Below are 21,999 nucleotides of genomic sequence, written 5' to 3'. Positions count from 1 at the left end.
TTTTATTATGCATGTGTGAATGTCACATAAAATATACTTCTCGGAGTTGAGTCCAATGATGGTGATTGCTTCAATTGATTCAAAATATTTTGGTACATGTAATACATCATGAAAATGACTTCAAGGATTTTTTTTAATTTATAGCTTGTTTCATACGCTGAAGTCCTTTGAATTATGTAAATCATATAATTTGGATTTTCAAGATACATTATTAAGAAAAAGGATCACATTATTGTCTATGAAGAGAATCAAAATCCGACATCGATGGGATGATAAATTCAATCTACTTTACATACAATGCAATAATGAAATGCATAAGGATATTGTTCTTTGGTGTTGCGAACATAAGCTATTAGCAAGTATTATCTTTGTCTTCTCGCATAAGCTATTAGCAAGTATTATCTTTGTCTTCTCGCTTAGATGAATATGGCAGACAAATGATAAATATATGTACAATATATGATCTTTAAGTAGTACAACACCGATGTTTTCAAAGTGCAGAATGATTCACGTTGATCGTTGATCAGAATACGAACCCAATCGTTAACCTCTTGGTATCAGTAAGTTCAAGATGGATTTTACATTGCTGGGGTTTATTTCCATAGTATCTGAAAATGGCTAAGAGTTCCAAATTTTATGAAAGAAGAAACATTTTTGCTGTTTAAATTGGATATTTCCCCTCTGATGGACGATTATTTGCAAAACAAAATGCATTCTGCTTTTGTCATCCATGTCTCCATCACATTGTATATACAGCATCATGCTTTATTATTCTATTTATTTTCATATGTCATTAACACATGTCTTTATAGTGCTGATAATGAGCATCCTTATACAGACCATTCCATTAATATTTCATTCGATGTATGGACAAATACCATAACCACCATAATAAAATTAACTTGTTCTTTGATATTCTTGTACCAAGAATCTTTCTTTTTTATTCATCTGAACGAATATACTATGTTCACTGCCAATTAAGTGGTTACGCCATTGAAATATACGTTTGTCTTGTATGCTGTAAAGTCACATCAAAATGAATTAACAAATTGGGCATGTGTTCATAAAATAAATTGAATCATAAAAGAGCGCATTATAATCAACTTCTTGCAGAATATCGCCATTAAAATCGTTATTTACCGAAACAGTAATAAGTTAACAAAAAAGACGTAATGTTCCTGAGGTGAAGTGAAAGGTCACAGATTTATCATGACACACGTTAGAAGGTTTCTCGCGCGTTGGTTACGGTTCCATCTCGAGGGTCCAGCGCGTGGCATTCGGCGTTTGTCAGTCTGGCAGTTCTATTGTGTGTATCGAATGTATGGCCACGCTAGGTAGCTTAACTCCGCAGGGCTTAATGGACGTTATATACTAATCTGGTCGTCTGCTGACAAGCTTTGTCCACTAAAAATGGAAACGGACATATCACATTTGTTTTCTGTCCTTATAAAACGTTCTTTCAACTACTCCCTTTCTGCTTGTGATTCATAGAAACCCTTCTGTACAAGAGGACATACCGAGTTGGTTAAGTTGAAATATATACTAACAATAAATGGTTTTTAGGCGTTTTCAAACTATAGACAATGTCAATTAGTGTAAACTGTCTTGTAATGGAATATATACGTCATGGTTTGTGACGATATGGCGACTGAGGGTCTGTCTATATATTGGTACGGCATGTCCGCAGAAATGACTGTGGTTTGGACAGGAGAGTCTCCATAACGACCGTACTATGGTACCCAGGGGAAGCCAGTCTGGTCAGCCAATATACCTTAGTCATCAGTGCGATTGGCCGAGCTTGTCAGATTGAATTGCCGAAATTTCTCCAAGTATGGATAACTAAGTTTATGCCCTTCAAATAAGTAAATATATATTTCCATGGGATAGGTAGTTGTATATAATGGTTTAATATTATCGACTTTACGATTTAGTGTGGGATTTCAAGTTTCGAAGGGCGCCACAATTTAATCCCAATCGATAAGCCATCTAGGTTCTTTATATCTAGTAACAAGGTTATATGATTATACTCCTAGCTGAAATGGCATTGATTGACCGATTTTTATGGATACGGCTTTTTTATTTGTCATATGAAATACTTACAAAAGTATATTTGATCGAAGGGGGAGGGGTTAATACACTTGTGTCAAACTGTAATGAATGTTTTGATTTTGTGTGTGTGGGGGGGGGGGGTATTTTTTCTTAACTGCATTGTGGGGATAACGTTCAATACACATTATTTCATTTTTAAATATATACCTACATATACGACATACATTCTGTATTTCCCATGGTAAAACAATTGTTTTCGGTTAACGATTTCCCATGGTAAAACAATTGTTTTCGGTTAACGAAGTATACTTTAATCGGTCAAAATCATTCTCTGAATATTTCTTTTTCTCTATCTTTTCTATATAAAGCTGATTTATTATGTAAGTTTTAATAACTATATGGTAATACCTTCCCTCAGGTACACACAAAATATTTACGTAACTATATTACGTTGTTAATCACAAAGGACTAAATTATTTCGTTTGACTGGTAATGAATTAATATTGTAGGTGTTGATTTCAGCATGAAGTCACGCCCACATGCATTAATGCATTACAACATGTGTAACAGCGTTTGGTACTTGCCAGAACAGACTGCGGGAAGCGAGATTCTTGTTATGTACCTAATTTATGTAGCATAGTTCTATCAACTTCGATGCTATAAAGTGGGTGTGAGTAACATCATTAGTTTAATGTTGTTAATATCAAATGCAATTCTTAACTGAATTAATCTGAATCATTTATTTTGCGTTAGTATAAAACTGAAAGAATATTTCTCGGTGAATACATTTTTGCTATATGAATTTGCACCTATCTATCTGCGGTGCAGGCTATGGAGTCTGTTGAAATAATAGATTTTAGTTGATTGGTCATTACTAATTTAATTTTGATCATTTTAGGACAGTCTCTACTATATATGCGACATGCATGGTGTAATAGTAGAAGTATGTTTTGGAAGGCAGTGATATATTCATGTTGAGTCTCCTTGTGATAGTATGTTTTGGGAGACTGTGGTATGTTCGTTTTGTGTTTCCTTGTGATAGTGTGTTTTGGGAGACTGTGGTGTGTTCGTGTTGTGTGTTCGTGTTGTGTCTCCTTGTGATAGTATGTTTTGGAAGGCTGCGGTATGTTCGTGTTGTGTCTCCTTGCGATAGCGTGTTTTTGAAGGTTGTGGTATGTTTGTGTTGTGTCTCTTTGTGATAGTGGAACACTTGTCTGTTTATAATACTTTATCACTAAAATATGCCGCCGAAGACACCAAACCCACTCAGAAACAATACAATGACACCGGGAAACCAGTCGTCCCACCCAATAAATAATATATATATTAATGATTGCAGTATGCATGCATCGGCGTTCCTCACACGAATTAACAAAGCCAAAAATGAGACAGTGTAGAGGGAGACGTTAGAAAGACAGCCAGGAAGATGGTCAAATATAATACCTACATTTAGTCGAGACATGCAATATGGGGCAGTGCCTAGAATTCAAACACTATTCATGCATGTATATTTTAGTTTGTAGTTTTATGGATCTTTTACGACTTTATTTAAAGACATAATATACTAGTTCTTCTCGACGTTCTGTTAAAGTTAATTTTGTCTACTTAATAAAAAGCATGTGACTTTGATGAACCAGGTAAGTTTTGTCGACAACAACGTTACTTGTCAATTCCGGGCTAATGGCATTTCATCAACGTGAGAATCTGAGTTTTAACAACATATCGACCTGAATGGCACAATCTAGTCGGCATCCAATTGCCTTGCTAGCGGATTTACAGGAACACAACTCCGCGCTCTCCTGTTTAAATGTGCGAATAAGTAATAGTTATAAGCATTATATAACATCATACACACTAATCATTACCATTTGACTTATCCCAGTAATCCTATTTAGAAATATTGGGATTAATCCAATTTGTATCTACTTGGTTGAACAACAATGTGTTTAAATGGTTTTTGAATATATCAAAAGCATTGTTAGATATTGATAGCTTATGACAGCTTTTAACGATTTAAACTCACTTGGTAAAATAAGAGTATTGTTAGCTTAAAGATGCTCCACCGCCGACAGAGCAAAAATGGCATTCATCATTACAACAATAATTGGTGTTTAATCTTGTATATATATATATGTCTAATTAACACAAAAAATAATATAAGATAATTTATTTTGCCATTGGTGCATGCGCAATCAGTACTTAATTCCATATAGAATATAGTGCCACAGATTTTTTTCGGGATGCACTTAATTATCTTTTATATTTTCAACTTGAAGTAAAATTAGAAGCTCAATTTTTTCAATGGTGGTAATGATGTAAAGTAGGTAACTTTTGTAACTGAAGAAAAATATGAAATCGTCTGCTCCTGCTTTTGATAGTTAAAAAAATACCAAATGTCAGCGGTGGATCATCTTTAAGCTATATGTGGAAATATTTTTTTCAATCTTTGTAAAACAAGCCATACCACTATCATGTCAAATGTGTTATTCTATATATTCGTTATAATACTATAAAAAGGGCAAGAGTTCCACTATACAAGAAGATACAACACTATATACCACAGTCTCCTAAAAACACATATCTCGCAATTCATACTCGCAACACACCGTATACATGAGATTCGTCCTCAAATGACCCTGGCTGTTAATGGGACAAACAAACAAAGATTTTCGTCCACTAATCAACATGGCACTGAACAAAATAAATGGTAATGCAGCAGTGTGATGTGTTCACACGACTGGCCTTAGCACTACCTCAAAACATTATAATAGTATGCGTTAAGTCCTATTTTGGTTTATAAACATGATTAAACATTGTTTTAATATAACGTTTTTCCTGATATTTGTGTATACCCAAAGCAATGACAAAGTGTAGTTAGTCGTTTGACTGAACGTTTGCTTTATGAATCTATTCTATTTCTGTGAATTTTTTTAGATCAACATAGACGACTATCAGGGTGGTATATATTGTGTTTTTACGGATGAAATAACTATCTATACGCATCGTCAATGGATTATTTTATATATACTTCATGAAAGATATTTTTATTGTCACTATGTGATGTAGCTTATCGAAACAAACTTATAAAGGATAAGTGAGCAACCGGAGTGGAAATGTATCCAACCACGTAAACGAACTAACTTTAAAGTATCTTCACCAGAGGCCGAACTTTCTTTTGATGATTCAACCCATTGATTGATTGATTGATGTTATGATAATTGTTATCCTGTTACCTAACCAGTAAGAGTTCCATGTGTGACGTTTAAATTCCAAAGTACATTAAGAACACAGCCACCTGTATTTACCAGTTTAGTAAGGCACCATGACAAATGCAGTAGACAAACCATCTGTCTTTTGAATTGGAGGATTATCAATAGGTGGTGTTTTCTATATAATTTTGGTTATTACATCACGTCTTTTCCTAATATTATACTAAATGAAGATACACCAGTAAGATATTTCAGACGACACTTTTATCACCAACTCAGAGTCTGCTTGTTAGTCTCAAGGTATATTTGTGATATCGGCAATGCGTTTACGAGCAGCCCTTTATTACTGAACCTTTTTCTGGATTCGTTTTTTGTGTCTCAAGAGTTCTTATATACATATATGTGGGTATAGGTAGCAGGCCTTACGTATGTCTAGTATGTACTGAAGTCTAGCACTCTGTGAACTTGTTGATGGTTGTGGAGCTTATCACATACGAATAAAATATTGAAGATGTTTCCAAACATTGTCTTGTACCAAATTGGTTAATTGTAAAAAGAAATAAGGATGATGATCAGTTTTTCCATATACATGTAACTCCTTCATCTAAAATAGCATTATCCCTGGCAATATTGAAAACGAACGCATAAAGAGTAATGTAAATGTAAAAAAAATAATAAAAAAAGCTTTCATTTATTTGAATGTTAACACATCTTTGTTCTATTAAGTTGTTCAATAATTTTACGTATATAACATTATGTTGAAACGATTATCCAACTCGACTTTGTTATAACGAATTCACAAGACTTTGCCATCTAAACATTTAAGAACTGCTTCCAGTTTGGAAGGATGAATGTCAACTACACAACGGCTTCATTGCGGAACGCCAGAAATCCTATTTCAACTATTGCCAACAAAACATCAATGCTTATACATATGTATTTTTAGAAACCATTAAGATAGCTTACTCCCATAATGAATGTCATTATCGTTGTGGACGGAACAATCATTCCAACAGCCATGTGTCCTTCAGACCTGCACCGATAATTGTGACATCACAGAGATAATGATGTCAAAATAAGCGATTTGGTAGTCATGCACTTGATAACATCAAAAGGTTACATAATCAGGTTACAATGTATTGAATTGTAAATATTTGATTAAAGCTAATATGAAAATGCATGTGATTAAATTAATAGTCCAAGTTTGCAGTATTAGCCTTGCGTTCTATTAAAATCTGTATTTCAGTTTATATGATTTCATGTTTTACACTATGTTCGTTTTTACTTTGTAACTACTCGTGAAGATTGACAATGTAAACATAAACGGCTTACTAATGTGTTTGCGTCGTAAAATGAAGGACAAGTTCGACGTGATGGTATATATTGATGTGTTGTTCAAATTATCAATTTCAACATCAAAGCGGCATAATGTAAACAATTGCTTTACTTGATGACAATCTGTTTCTGGTAAACTCATAACGAATAAGTTTATAGTGACATAGTTTTAAAAGTGCAATTTTTACATTTGTAAAATTCTTGCCATGGAAAGTTGTGCATGCTGTAAGACACTTTTATTACAAGGAAAACAAATAACTTCTACACCATATATATTTCCAAAACCTGTGTAAAGACAAGAATACACATATAACCGTAAAAGTAAATCGATTAAATGAACATCTCTATTAAGAACTGTAAAGTTAAAAGTCAATATAAGATATACAAAAGTGTATGTAATATGAAATTCCAGTGTTTGACATGGAGCCTTTAAGCATCTGTAAGGGAATCGAAGATCCTGTGATAGGGACAGTCTTTGTCGTAACAGTCTGTCGTTAGTAACGACTATCTGAGTCCACAATCAAAGACGTAAGAAGCAGCCATGTTAAAGTACGCTTTTTATGTGTTACCAACACTTATGTTAGTTGTCACAGCTATTTAAATCACAGATAATTTACAATGTTTACATGTTAACGAATATGAGTGTCACGGGCATCATAGACAGTCATTCGGACGCCTTGTTCTGTGTACTTAACGGTGGCAAATATCCTATGAAGAAGAATACATTGTATGTCTATATTCCAATGCTGACCATTCCTAAAGCCATTTGTTTAGGTTTTTACTTAATAAACAGTGTATGGAATATTTTTGGATACAAAGATACAATATAGAATCTATGAGGTATAAACAGAACGGTTTGGGGAAAAAAATAGTTGGTTGGGGGTGTCTTTTTTGTATTTTTGCTTTTGTTGGGTTTTTTGTATTAAGAAACATTGTGCAAAACAGTAATAAACGATTGATTAATCCTATTGCGGTACCACTGATTTAGACGTTTCTTGATTAAAACCCACACAAGTTGATATTTATCTGCTACCTCACTCGTGATGTGATTGAAAATTCTGTCTAATCACACTTGCATACACCCGTATGTTTAGCAATAGTATTGGCAACGTCTGAACATATATTCAGGAAGGCATGTCTGCATGTACCGCCCGTATGTATAAGTAAAATTACAAATAAAGAACTTAGACAAACACAGTGAGTTGCCTTTCATAATCAAATGGGCTTAGTTTCGAATTATATCCTGAATTGGAATGATTGAATTAGATGGCTCGGGCGACCCTTAAAATGAATTATCCAAATTTGTGACGTAATTTCCATAAACAAGGACGCCTTGTCTTCCCTGTGGGAATATGTTGTTGTTTACAGCATATTTTAATAAGCATGGTTTTAAGTATCCCTGTGGTAATTTACAGAAGGAAAGGTATCTTTGGTAAATATACACCTTTACTTAACTTAATGCTCCAGTTCAAATATGGCACCGTGTTTTTTGTGGGTTTTTTTTCCCTAATACCTGATTTAATTTTATTTAGCTTTATCCACAAAAGACAGTCCATGCTCATTTAAACCCGCGATGAGTTTAGAAACACCAAAAATAAAGTAAAAAAAAAGTTTCCGCATTTTGAAAAAAACAAACAATCACTAGATCACTTTTAAAATGATCGTGTATTTTTTAATATGCAACAAATTTCATAATGTGAACACATACACTGCTTAACCAATTGTGTTTCGTAATTGGACACTAGATATTAATGGATTGTTTTTTGAGACTAAAATGATTAAAATGCGCTGAGTAATTGTCACGATTTCTTTGAAGAGAGAAAACAATAGTCTTTTCTTCCGCTCTTTGATTTAAAAACAGTTGGCTCTACTGTCATGGTACCACGCACGTTCATCAATCAACTGGTTCTATATTCTGTGTTACGTAACATCATCATTGCACTGATCTTATAAGTTCATGTACAAAGTGTCTCATGCGTGACCTGAAGTTCATTCATATAAAAGTAAGGAGTAAATTGGAAGTCCAAGCGTCAAATGCTGGGTCAGAGGCCTTAAAGAAGTCTACAAAGACATGCATTGCACCTGTTGATTGATTTTACGATCGCAGCAGAACCACACCTTTATAGACGCTCCGGAATATAACGCATGTATAATGATGTGACATGTCGCTGTAGGCAGGAAATTGCATGTGAAAGACATCCGGTATAACAAAAAATGTTTCTGTTGTTCTTCATCCATGGTCACATGGACGTACGTTCACGGTGAAGAGCTCATTGAAGGAAATATATATCCATAAAAATGCATTGGAGTAAGATTATCAATAGATAATTCGCGATAACATACTGATAGCATAATGGTTCTGTATACCTATTGGTTTTTTTTTTATTTTTCTAACGGAATCTGAGAATATTTTTGTAACAAACCCATTGGATGGCATGTAGAGCACTCCCAAATGAACGTGATCTTGAGTCTACCATGGTGTGAGAACTCGGCGATATTATCAGATACAATGAATTATGCAAAAGATGGCACTTACAAAAACACTGCCCGAACTCTCTCAGTATTAAGTCGTGGTGTGTTTAGATGTTTTTAGGGCAAAACAGTGTTTCTAAGTTCATAGTAGTGATTACATGTACGTTTGCAAAGTGCCCAAACTAATTAACGTATATTCTTCAATTTCACTTTACAATCCAAAAAAATGATTTTCATAGATCAATTAAATACAACAGAATTATATTGACAATCCATCAAAATTAAACCCGATTTCGGTTAACATCTGATAATATCTGCCCCTTAATGTAACACGGAACAATCAATCAATCATTGAAATCGATTGGAGGATCCATAGTACATGACATGACGTTTTTGTGCTCATATCGAGGAGTTGTATATGTTCGCTGGCCTGTTATCAAACCAAACATTACCTGTCATTAACACTGGTACAAGTTATACTGTAACAACCAACATTTCACAGCTATTAAATTTCGCAAAATTTTTATGAAGATTAACATATGTGGATTAAATGGAAATCCCTTTCAATATATATAGTGTTTACACCTTTTCGCAGAAACCAACTTTTGCGAATATGCTCTTATAGGAATTGTATGCGAAAAATAGTTGGTGTACAGTATGTGATTTTATTATATTTCTGGATATAAACTGCTTTGCTTCATTTTATAAATCTAAATGTTTCAAACAAATGTCATCCTTAAACAATCTTTTAAACAGAATATTGCAAAATAAAAATGAACGAAAACTCTTACGTTATTTGTTTTAAATCATGGAAATCAATTTGAAAAGGAGTCAGATTTAGTAGCATCAGCACGACGAGATTCATTCACGATACAGTTTGTGCATTAACCAGAGATAAGGATGCAGGATGTGCATAACCAACACGTGTTTTACATAGTTTGTGTCTGTCGATGTTGCCTGTGACATAAAAGATATAGGAGCTAATTACAACCTGCCTAATTTGATCGAGGAACCGAGAGTGTAGAGGGTAACAGAAACCATCCTCTATATTGTGCATAATTAAATTGTATCTTGTTAAGCAAACCTCTTCAATATTAAGGCAAATACACTGAAAATGTCTATTTACATACTAATTTCGTCTCGCTGTAAGATGTACATCAGTTTATATATATACATAATCCGTCAGCACTTTGGTGGCGATACAGCGATTTAACCCGCCGGAAATGAATTTCTTCCCCGCCACAACAGGCTTCTCGTCAGAGGGTGACGCCTTCTAATTAATACATCTACAGACTGATTGCATTCCCATCTATTCATCAGCGTAGACACGTTAGCTGGTGTCTGGTTAGGTTCAACGACAAGGTGATAACTAAGTGTTAGTAACGGGAAACCGTCAACGACAGCAATACCATACACTTATCTTTAAAAGAGAATATAGCTTACAAGGATCAATTGTTTAACATTTTGTTAATTGATATGACTATCAGGAATATGTATAAATTAGTGTCACTGTCCATGACCTTTTCATCCCATGACACAAGAAACATTGTCGGGGTATGCTATGAAAAATAACTATTCCACGTTTGGCTCCTGAGTGCTCAGCAAAGGCTACCTGCCCAGGGTTACCAAAAGTACTACTCAACTATTTATCATGTACCTGAAATACTAAATTTGGTAGTCAAGGCCATCAGACACACAATATGTACATGTCAACATGCAAACATGCTTTTCCACTTAACAGCAATTCACTCAGACATCTGTCCTTTATAGAGCCGGAAGCCAGCTGCTACAAAGCCAAATCATTCTCGTCGGATCAGCAAAGAGGCATTAGATGAATAAACGGTCGGTGACATATGTTTGATATTTCGTTTGGTATTTTATTAGTTTTCGACATTCCCCTTTAAATTACAAATGCTAAAAATCCTTTGTTTGTTATCGTTAAACATAACAAAGAAATTAGTATCAATGTTTTATGATTATGAATAATTTGGAACTAAAATATCAATAGTGTAGGATAACAATTTTTTTGTTCACCTATATTCTCCCTTATTTTCTGTATTATAATAATATAAAGTTCATCTACAGACACCAAATAAATGATGCCTTTGGTAATCACCCAAATGAAAAGCAAATCATGCCATGTTGTTAAATAAGTCATTTACCTATGACTCAATACCTTTTATTGATTTGTCAAACAGATCGAAGAACTTTACAGGAATAATGCACTGGCGTTAACAAATATCAGAAAATAAAATATGATTGTTGAATGTTCAATTGATTCATTGTTAGTCCAGGATAACGCCATATTTTTATTCCTTAAAAACTGTATGTTCGTTGTTGAAAGTATGACAAAGTGTGGCAGGCCAATGTTCGAACAAAAATATGTAATTGTTACTAATCATATTGAACTAAAATAACATAAAAATTCATTTGCCATGTCTGATGTTTACAGGTAGTTTCGAAAAACAGAACTGAATCATCTAGTGGCGATATACATTCTGTTTAGAAATACTATGTAACAAAATCGTAATATATAATCAATAACTGATAACAAAAGTTACATCAGTGTCACGGAAATGCATCTCTTTATGTTTTATAATAACATATTAAAACGCATGCATGACCCCGGCAGTGATCGCAATCATTTCCAGGAAAGCATTTTTCTAACCGTGCATTATATCCGGGACCTATGTTTAAGGCATTGGCTGAGGCAGGCAGTGGTCGGTCAGGGAACACAACCATTCTGTATTAGAAAATCCATCATGGCTGTACTGTGTGATGTGATTTTATCTCTATCTATATGTTTTGTGCTGATTTATGAGTTTCGCTGATGAGAATGTGAAGTCAGTCGTATGTATCATTTCCGGAGTCGTGCCTTTTTATGTGATTTTCTTTTGCTTCCGCTAACGCATGCATGATGCATTGAATTGCCCTATGAACAATGAAACTACTCTTGTAAAGTCAAACAGAATATGTACCAGAAATTCTTTATAACGGATTGATATTTCCAAACATATTTAATGGTAATGAGATCAGATAGTAATCGAAAACAAAGAGTTTCTTTCCATATCTTACCATGTTTTCAAATTAAATGTTATCGGTTTGAAAACACAGCGGAGGTTTAACAAAATCAACTCTACAATTTCTTCAGCAATACAGCTATCAATACACGGGACAGCCTCTCAGAGGAACTCGTTACAGCACCGACGTTAAATAATCCAGACTGAACGAACTGCCAGCTAACCACTCAACCAAATGTCAACCATTATTCTACAGACTAGTCAACCTTACTGTATTGTGTTGCTATAAAGTGTTTACAACAACGATACATTTTAATAGAGACTTTCTTTTTAATACGTAAAACCTTAGAATAATAAGTCGAACTGTATGATATGGAGTGCATGTGATATGGAATCGATTATAATATAACAAGTGCTAGAGTCACTTTTTTTCTTAGTAAAATTCCAAATGCTAAATATCAATTACATGTTAATTAAGTATGTAAACATATTCATTTATTTAATTCATTTATTTTGAATCGATTTGGACGAATGCGTTGTAATAAGTAGAGAGTGATGTAAGTTTGTCTTAGAATAAAATCACTTGATATGGAAAATTGTGTAAACCCTTCTAAAAAGGAAAATATATCGTTCTTTACGTGTTTTATTGAATAAAATTAGTTTATTTGGAAAATAGAGTCACATTTTAACGCAATTACTAAGAGGTACTATTATTAGACAGACTACATACATCAAACAAAAGACATGAAACTTACAGAACATGTCAATTCAGAGCTTCAACGAAGTGTTTAATCTTAAAGTAAAATTGCTTTATGGACATTGTTTGTGGGAGAGAGAAAGTTTTATCAACCAATAACATGGTTATCGGGTAACATTCCCTCAGCACTCAGCGTAATGGTTCCTTCACATTATTACATAATCTTTATAATGGTTTAACAACAAGTAACAATATTGGAAATATTGTGTTTCAAAGGTTCCCTGCATACCTTTGAATTTTATATGAAAAGCAAATATTGATATAGTAATATGATAAATCTGAACAATGTGTTCCATCATTAATCGAAAAGTACGTAATATATTTAGTACACATACTGTATGACTAAACTATGGTTCTAGAACGCAGGATACAGTTGTTCATTATACTAGAGCAGCGATGTGAAAAATAAACAAAATTTTTATTTTAAAATATTTCATGGTTCATTTTCTTCAAACCGTCTTATGTTCACTGATATAAGTTTTACAACATCGTGTAAACTAATATAGTTACAAAATGAATCTTCCTTAAAGCACTCTCAAACGACCGAGGTGAATACGTGTCGACATTTGAATTTTGTTGCATTTGTCTGGAGGATCAAGAGATAGCACGTTTCCAATTTTACAGTTAGAAATGACAATTTCGTTTGTGATTTTTTTCTTTTTACCTTGAGTTGGAAAGGAGGTTAAATGAATGGAAATTTGTGGCCCCGATGGTCTTTACATTTTTGTGCATTGCTTAAGTAATACTAAAGGTGAGATAATATTTGTACTGAACATTCTTTTCAAAATACTGTGTACGATTAGAACATGATGCTAGACTCTTATCTCTTTTTTCTTATATCAAATACCCTCACCTCCTTGTTTTAAAGCTGATTTTCAAATTGATATTTCTACAAAATGCTGATTTCCTTAACACATTGACATTTTAATGTACGTTTGTCACGCATGGTAAACGGACGGTATCGTCAATGTTTTAATTCCCGTGTGACATGATCACAAAGATGAGGCGTATGAATACAGGCCCAACGTGGAATAGCTGACCGATATCAAAGAGAAAGTGGCACCGGGTGGTCCGGATGAGACATGTGTTCCCAAACTAAATCAAACTGGTTTCATGATAGTTAAGTGATTCAGGATTAAAAATCAAAAGTCAAGCACGTGCAAATTCCATATCACTTGTTTATTACACGTAATGTCATTGATATGATCAAATTGTGAATTTGTTTCATTTTTTATTTGTCACGATCGTTCACTTTTGTAGTATCTCTTAAAAGTGTCTAGGGAAATGAGTTATTGTTCCTGGCGAGAGGGCGCCACAGCCTACAATTGTGTCAACAGTTATCGTTGTTTTATTCGGACATCGAATCTATTACACCATCGATGATGGCGAACTTGCCATATGTTTGCCCATCAACCATTGCATGGAAACAACGCACCACATTAAAACAAAACATTAACGGTAATATCAACACCGGGCGCATTTTAATGTGTCACGTCCTCCATGTCTCCCAGATAGCCCAATGAGTCCATTACCAATAGCCTAGATACTGACCTAACAGTTTGTCTGGGTATCTGATGGTTCTAGTAAAATGAAAGGAATGCAGAGGACACAAAATGTTTTAAAAAGGCCTCAAAGTAAGAGCAATAATAGCAAGGAAATGTGTCACTAGCATTACTAGTCAATCAGTGAATGTGATTGGATTCTTAACGTATTTGAAAATACCGTTACATCAGGATTTTAAAAAGATATTTCCGAATAAACATTATCATATGTGGCACGGTGTCAATAATTTTTTTTCTTTAAAAATAATATAACACCTATCTGCCTAGTATACTGTTTTTCGACATGTTGAGAATGGTACATGTACCGTTTAAATCATCTAGTTTTGTAACACGATGTACCTTCAAAGACAGAACCTATCAAATAAATGACCATTCAATAAATATATTGAAACGTAACATATGCATTACATACAGTGTAGTGAATTACAGCTTTTGGCATTGTTCAATGTTTACAATAATATAATTTTTAAATCCGATATTGTGTCATGTAAGTTGCGAATGCTATGTCTTCCATATTTTCATTATAATCAGATCAATGTAGATGCATTTTGTCTTTGATAATGATTCATATTATTTGAGGTAGTTATTCGCAATGACTAAATATTAAGAAAAAAAGGAGTTACGATATCAATTAAAAATAATTTGGTACTTTTGAATTCGCAATCACTGTAAAGAAATAGATTATACATGCATGTTACATTAGTTAATAATGGAAACAGTTTTCAGTTTTGTAAACGGCCCGGCCCTGCAGGTAGGGCGTTAGAATTGTACCTGCTGCCCCTATTGCATGATCGTAAAAGGCGACTAAATTTAGGATCTTATCTTTTCTCTTCTTCCTAACCGACTTCATCTTTCCTAATGCCTCCCTTGGCACCGCCTCACTTTTGGCCTTGAGTTGAGCGTTCGCCCCTGTGAGGAAGGCTCTGGGTTCTGTCCCCTGGCCGAGACACACCAAAGTCTATAAAAGTGGTAGTTTCTGCTCCTGCTTAGCGCTCAGCAAACGGGGAGTGGGACGACTGGTTCGCCCGTTGTCAGTATAATGTGACCGGGTGGGGTGTGTTGCTTGGTGTCTTCGGCGGCATGCTTCAGTGATATAGCACTATAAAATGGGCAATAGTTCCACTATACAAGAAGACACAACATGAATATACCGCAGTCTCCCAAAACACGCACCTCGCACAACATACATGCAGCACACCACATACATGGGAGGCCGTCCTTACATGACCATAGCTGTTAATAGGACGTTAATTAAAGAACCAAACCAAACCAAATGTAAACGGCCTGAGGAGAGCTGGTAGACACTAATTAAACCATGTATGACTAGAGGGGATACTAGTAAATATGTAAGGTAGGCAAACAGAGACGGTGAAAACTATATATTGAAATCATCCTCGGGCGTTTCACCAAGTATATCCGCATTTCTGCAATAATGTGCATGGTTTGTAATACCCACAATAAAATGAAAGGATATCTGGCTGTTGGTTGAGAGCATTCCTATTGTTATATCTTCAATGGTTTTCGACAATATTATTTTCTTTTCTAGTGAGATGGTTTGACTAAGCCGGCAGCTATCTATATATACACCTTGACACAGTGTGACGGTTTCTTTGTAGATAAAAAAACGAAGTCAGATACATTTTTCGTTTCGTATTTATCATTGTTCCTGTAGTTATATAATATCTACGGTATTGTATTCGACACTACACAGATACAAGAGTTGGATCTTATTTCAATGTGGTCTTTTACATCGCTGCACAGTAGCTGTTGATTAAGCAATCATCACACGTCACGGTGCTATCATCAAAACCATAAATGTAGACACGGTTTACTGTGTCAATTGAGGAGAAGGATTTCCGGAATAGATGGTTTAACATTACCGACAGACAAAGCAATATAGACGCATTCAGATACGGTGCCAGGGCAATATAACCAAGAATAATTGTTAGCGTCCTATTCAAGTAACTTCACGAAAAACAAACATATTCTTCCCAAGGGATACCGAGTTGGCGCGTGACGTAATAATGAAGACTAATGCGACTCGCGGTGCCACAAATTGATGGAATCTAGTAGATAAGTATTCGTGGATCATGTATCCCACCACTATATCAAACAAAGACGGCAAAGTAATAAGTTTGGAAAAGGTATGCAACACACGTTCACAATAACAACCTTCAACGAGAGATATGTTTGGAAACTATAATTATAAAATAGACAGGGGAAAAAATCCGGAATTATCTTATGTCCTCAATCCAAAAGTTGGAAAAGGTATGCAACACACGTTCACAATTAACTACCATCAACAAGAGATATGTTTGGAAACTATAATTAAAAAGTAGACAGGGTAAAAAATCCGGAATAATCTTAAGTCCTCAATCCAAAGTTTGGAAAAGGTATGCAACACGCGTTCACAATAACTACCATCAAAAAGAGATATGTTTGGAAACTATAATTATAAAGTAGACAGGGGGAAAACTTCGGAATAATTTTAAGTCCTCAATCATCCACATCCAACAAGGGAGCTTGGTTATAGCACACACAGACAGGACTGGTAAAGACGGTACCCGCCTTAATTGCTGTTAAGTGTTTCTACATGCAGACCTCGGTAATGGCCCTAATGGATACTCCGTGGTTTCTACACAGTTTACATGTTCTGTTTCATTATTATATTATTATAGCTATAACGCATTCTCTTGAGAAAAATGGCATTTTTCCTAAATAAATAGATAAAAAATAGGCCCCTCTTTTGTATTCAATTTTAAAATATTGTCATTGTCCTTGAAAACTAGTTAGAGACAGATATGTCATTTTGTTGGGAACCAATAGAACCTGATGATTTAATGGTAAAGTTGTGTATTATACTTAGGGATGCATTTAAAATGGATTAAGGAAGCGCGAAGTTCAGTTTTTTTTGTGTTGCAGGTTGATTATGGACGGGATAAATGTTAATTGGGTAGAGCTGAGCACGAGGGTGTGTACAAATCACTGTAGAGTTCGCTGACATTAAGTGATGAACATCATCCTAATGATACCTGGAGACAATACTCCAAAGTACATAAAACAATTAACATTCCACCTGTACGGGAGTGCTGTATTCCGGCCCGGGAGTGGAACAGGCGATAATGTTGTTGGATAAAAACAATCGGACAATACTGCAATGAGGTGTATATATTAGGAAACGTTTGTCGTTAAAATAAGCATGGGAATTACTGTGAAGTTTTTTTTGTTTATTTGCTTATACGACTGTTTGGCTAAGCTTACTGTTTTCAGCAAGAGACGTCCCCATTTAGGATTAGTGTATATAGTCAAAGAAGTATGGTACTGATACATTAATTATTGCTTTATTATAAATGTCTTCGCTATTTCTTCGGTTTCTTTTTGTAACCATTCAATTCAAATTGTCAGTGATAGTAATCATAATGTCTCTTGTCAATGATGATAGTGTTTGCTGAATAAACAAGTAAACCTGTTCCTAGAGATATTTTGATCAAATGCATAACGAACTGATTGGGAATCATTGTACAAAACTACACGAAATGCCTTATACAAAGAAACTTGAAGCAATTAAATCAAGTCTTGCTATACTATTATAACAATAATGTTCGAGCCCTGCAGGTAGGACATAAGCATCTTTTTTCTAACTTTTTTCTTCCTAACGTTTATCTTTACACCACCAAACTTTTCGCCTTCTGTGAGGTAGGCTCTGGGTTCTTCCCCTGGTCGAGACATACCAACGTCTATCAAAGTGGGGTGGTTTCTGCTCCTGCTTAGCTCTCAGCATACAGGGGTTAGGACGATTGGTTCGCCCGTTGTCATTATAATGTGACCGGTTGGAGTGTGTTGATTGGTGTCTTCGGTGGCATGCTTCAGTGATATAGCACGAGAAAACTGGGCGAGAGTTCCACTATACAAGAAGACACAACACGAATGTACCACAGTCTCCCAAAACACGCACCACGCACTTCATACACGCTACACTCCGCATACAAAGGATGCCTTACATGACTCTGGCTGTTAATAGGACGTAAATTTAATCAAATAAACAAACAATCATGTTCGTTTCTTCGTTTATGTTGTCACGCTGGCATTTATACCAGCCGTGCAATACCAAAGAAAGGAACATGTTCGTTATACTATACTATTTATTACACACTATGAAATATCTAAGAGATTTGGAGATATACAACAGGTTGGAAAAGCCTACAATTATGAACTCCTCCGTTTACATACACAATTTTCGCAAAATGTTTTCTGCAATGCACATTAAAGTTTGTTCGCATAAACAAGGAAGTGACACCCAAACAATCTTCTTCGTACATGACATCAACGATACACACCGCAGTGTTCTATAGCTGCTGAACTATCCGGGAAGTCTGATCGATTATATCATTTCTTACTTTCCTATACCGGTTATGACACAAAACAAAAGTACTGTTAATGGTAAACCATGATTTTAAATCTACATGTTTGGCGTTTCATAGTCGGCGTACGTGACATACTTATTTTCCATGTTACATTGTATAGCTAGACTTTGTGTCATATACTCAATTGTTATACATTTATATACCATTTAGATGTTATCTTCTATCCTCTGTTTCAGACACGCTACAGTAGATGTCGTCCATGTGACATCTAACAGTGCTATCTGTAACACAGGCGTCGGTGGACGTGCAAAGAAACCACGTGGATACTGCGCATGCGTGACCTGCATGCAACTATTCAGTGGCGACCTGTGAAGTGTCCGTGCCAACGTTATGTAAACGACAGATTTTCTATTGACCAGATTACTATCAACATCGATTTATGTAAATCAGCATTGACTTCCTGTCTCGTTTCCATTTAACCTGATACGTTGTGCCATATGAAGCATTATAAGGTAAGAAGCATGTGTGTTATAACCATCAAATCACTCTTGGCTTATTGACCTAATGATACGTTTCTTCGTCGTCGGTCACGATCTCTCTTTTACATTTGCTTCGGTCATGATCAGATAAACAGGATTCCAAGACAAGTGTTTTTAGTTCTGTCTTGCAAGCAAGCATTTGTCTTTTAAATGCAAAACGTTAAAAGATTCAATTCTCTCTTGTTCCTTCATAATATGAGCAACTTTTCCTGCAATGACCATTCCATCCAACATACCACATGTGCAAACTTTGGACATACACCAACCAAGGGTAAAGTTTGCTCGTTAGATGTCCAGAATGGATGCACCAGGATGGGATTTATTAATTATTGATACGTTTTGTTCTTTGCGCATGCGTTCTCTGTCCTTTACCTGTTCGTATCCGTTCTTATCCAGTGGACCTGAACATGGTCTTGTTCATTGCGATTTTAATGAGCAATTTACAATTAAAAACCATTTGATTTGTAATTGAAACGTTTAAGTGACAATTTGTTTTGGCGAATTTAAATTGCTCACGAAAATAAGTTGATTAACATTATCAGGACGATAAACATAATTTACCAACGTCAAAGTCATATCTGTGTGTTATCGGACAGCATTAAAAAAATTCAGATATAAGATACACAGACAGCAACATAAAGAAGTTTACTTGTTCTTAAACTAAAATAATAATTTTGCAACTTTGTAAGCGTCCTTAGATTAAGTCCAATATACAAAAGATTTTTCATTATTCAGTGTGCTTATTATACAAGTTACGTGATACCGAGAAGTGTACATGATATCCAGAAAAGGTTCCTACTAATCTGTTTGCCTGTTTGTTTATTTCTATGAATCAAGTTTTGAAACCTCGCATCTATCTCCACGATGGTTTGTTATACACTGAGGCAATGTATGATAAGTAATTGACAAATATAAATGAATTTTAAACAGGCCAGAATCATCCATTAAAGATGGTTATTTCCGTTACTTCTTCGAAAAGAGTATTTTCAATTTGCGTACCAAGATGATATTTGTAGTACTTTATACGAATTTTGTCTAACGGCGATATCCATTTCGCGTGTGATCTTAAACTCTTTGAATAAATACAATTTATCTCTTTTTCTCGTCTATAACTTTCAATCAAAATCCTGAGAAAACATCAGAAGTTGATAAAACTTCATATCGTGTTTTGTTTTCTTCAAAGTGTGGTCTTGTATAACCAATGTAATCCATTTGCGAACGGAAGCGTATTTACTTTCCCTCGTAACAAATCCAGTATCATTAATTTTTTCACTCACATGAGTGTCAAAAGATTGCAGAAAGAATCATCTTGAGATTGATTTTTACAACAAATGAGAAACTTCAGTAATCTATTTCCTAGAGGAAGCCCCCGATACGGGGTAACATGTCATACGGGACAATCCAAAATCCAGAATTATAATTGACATTTTATTGGAATATGGACCAAATCGCTAATTTAGCTATTTAATGCTCCATCGTTCAGTTTAATATGCCTGTCACTATGCAAGTTGCACCATACCAGCGACTGTCACGAGAGAGGTTGAAATAAACTACCCTCCTTTAATTTAACAAAAAAGGCATAATGTCAAGACAAACAGAATTCAGGAATCCGCGTTTTATTGCCAATGTTTCTTTGTTTGCAATTTATGGTTTTGTGTCATAGTCCTACATATTATATAGTTATCATTTGAACAAGACGACATAGTAATCCTTTTTCATATCGTGAGAATCGATGTTTAACATACATCTGAAGGAAATAGATTGATTCCATAAAGTATGAATCTAAGTATCATGTAATGTTATCACTTTTTATCGCTTTTTCAATAGTTTGTTATTTTTATGCTGGAAAAAGTTTGGCCCTAAATGACCCTGGCTATCGATAGGCCAATAAATTAAACCAAAAACAAACAATCAAGAATTAGAACATGTCCCCATCTGAAATCGAATGAAAGTTTGTTTATTGAAGATTGACTAAAAATTATTCATATCCAAAATTCGTAATAACATACATATATATGTATAACATTGCGAATTATAAAGGATTTCGAGCGCCAGATATACTTTTATCTAAAAAAAACGTTGCCAGCACGTATCTTATTTGATTACTACATTTTGAATAATTATTGAGATCCCGTGCGTCTAGATGTCTTTCGTAAGTCAAGAAATCGGTCTCCCATCTTTTATTTATCGTTGAGTTCGGCATTAATTTCCATGTCAAGTTGGGGGAGTGTTCAGTAATTATGAGTTGATAATGCCTGTTGGCACTCAACATAAATCTTTTCAGGGAAATATTACCTTAATATTAGCCGTCCCTCCCATTTTCTTTACTAGGGTTTTAATTATATATATATATATTAGTACGTGATAGCAGAGTTGATTTTAGAATTAAACTGGTTCGAGCATTCGAACATATTATGAAATAATCGTATGCTATTTAACTGGCAAGTGTAATTTACAAACAATTGATATAATACGTGTTTTACCCTCCAGCCCATCCACATTGTCATGTGAGGTTTTGGTACAACAAATCATTCTTGTGACATATAATTTTAAGTACGTGTAATTGTTATTTCAACAAAGAACAACTATTCGTATAATCGATTGTTTTTACATATATATTTTTCTGAAAATATGCCGCGTCAAACTAGGTTTTCATTCACTGTCACTAATACATGTTTCCCGTTACATCATG

General features: G+C 34.7%; 1 protein-coding gene across 1 annotated transcript in view; it reads left to right on the top strand.

Annotated features, from left to right (window-relative positions):
- The window catches only part of LOC138333346 (fibroblast growth factor receptor-like 1), a 203,464-nt gene that overhangs the window by 25,717 nt on the left and 155,748 nt on the right, over positions 1–21,999 (top strand). The window contains exon 2 of the mRNA XM_069281666.1: positions 19,005–19,280. The gene's annotated coding sequence lies outside the window, so the exon portion shown is untranslated. The remainder of the gene's footprint in view (positions 1–19,004; positions 19,281–21,999) is intronic.

The sequence above is a fragment of the Argopecten irradians genome, chromosome 10, assembly GCF_041381155.1.
Source record: "Argopecten irradians isolate NY chromosome 10, Ai_NY, whole genome shotgun sequence".
Taxonomy (NCBI): domain Eukaryota; kingdom Metazoa; phylum Mollusca; class Bivalvia; order Pectinida; family Pectinidae; genus Argopecten; species Argopecten irradians.
The sequence above is the reverse complement of the archived record's forward strand: the minus strand, read 5'-3'. Positions and strand labels throughout refer to the sequence as shown.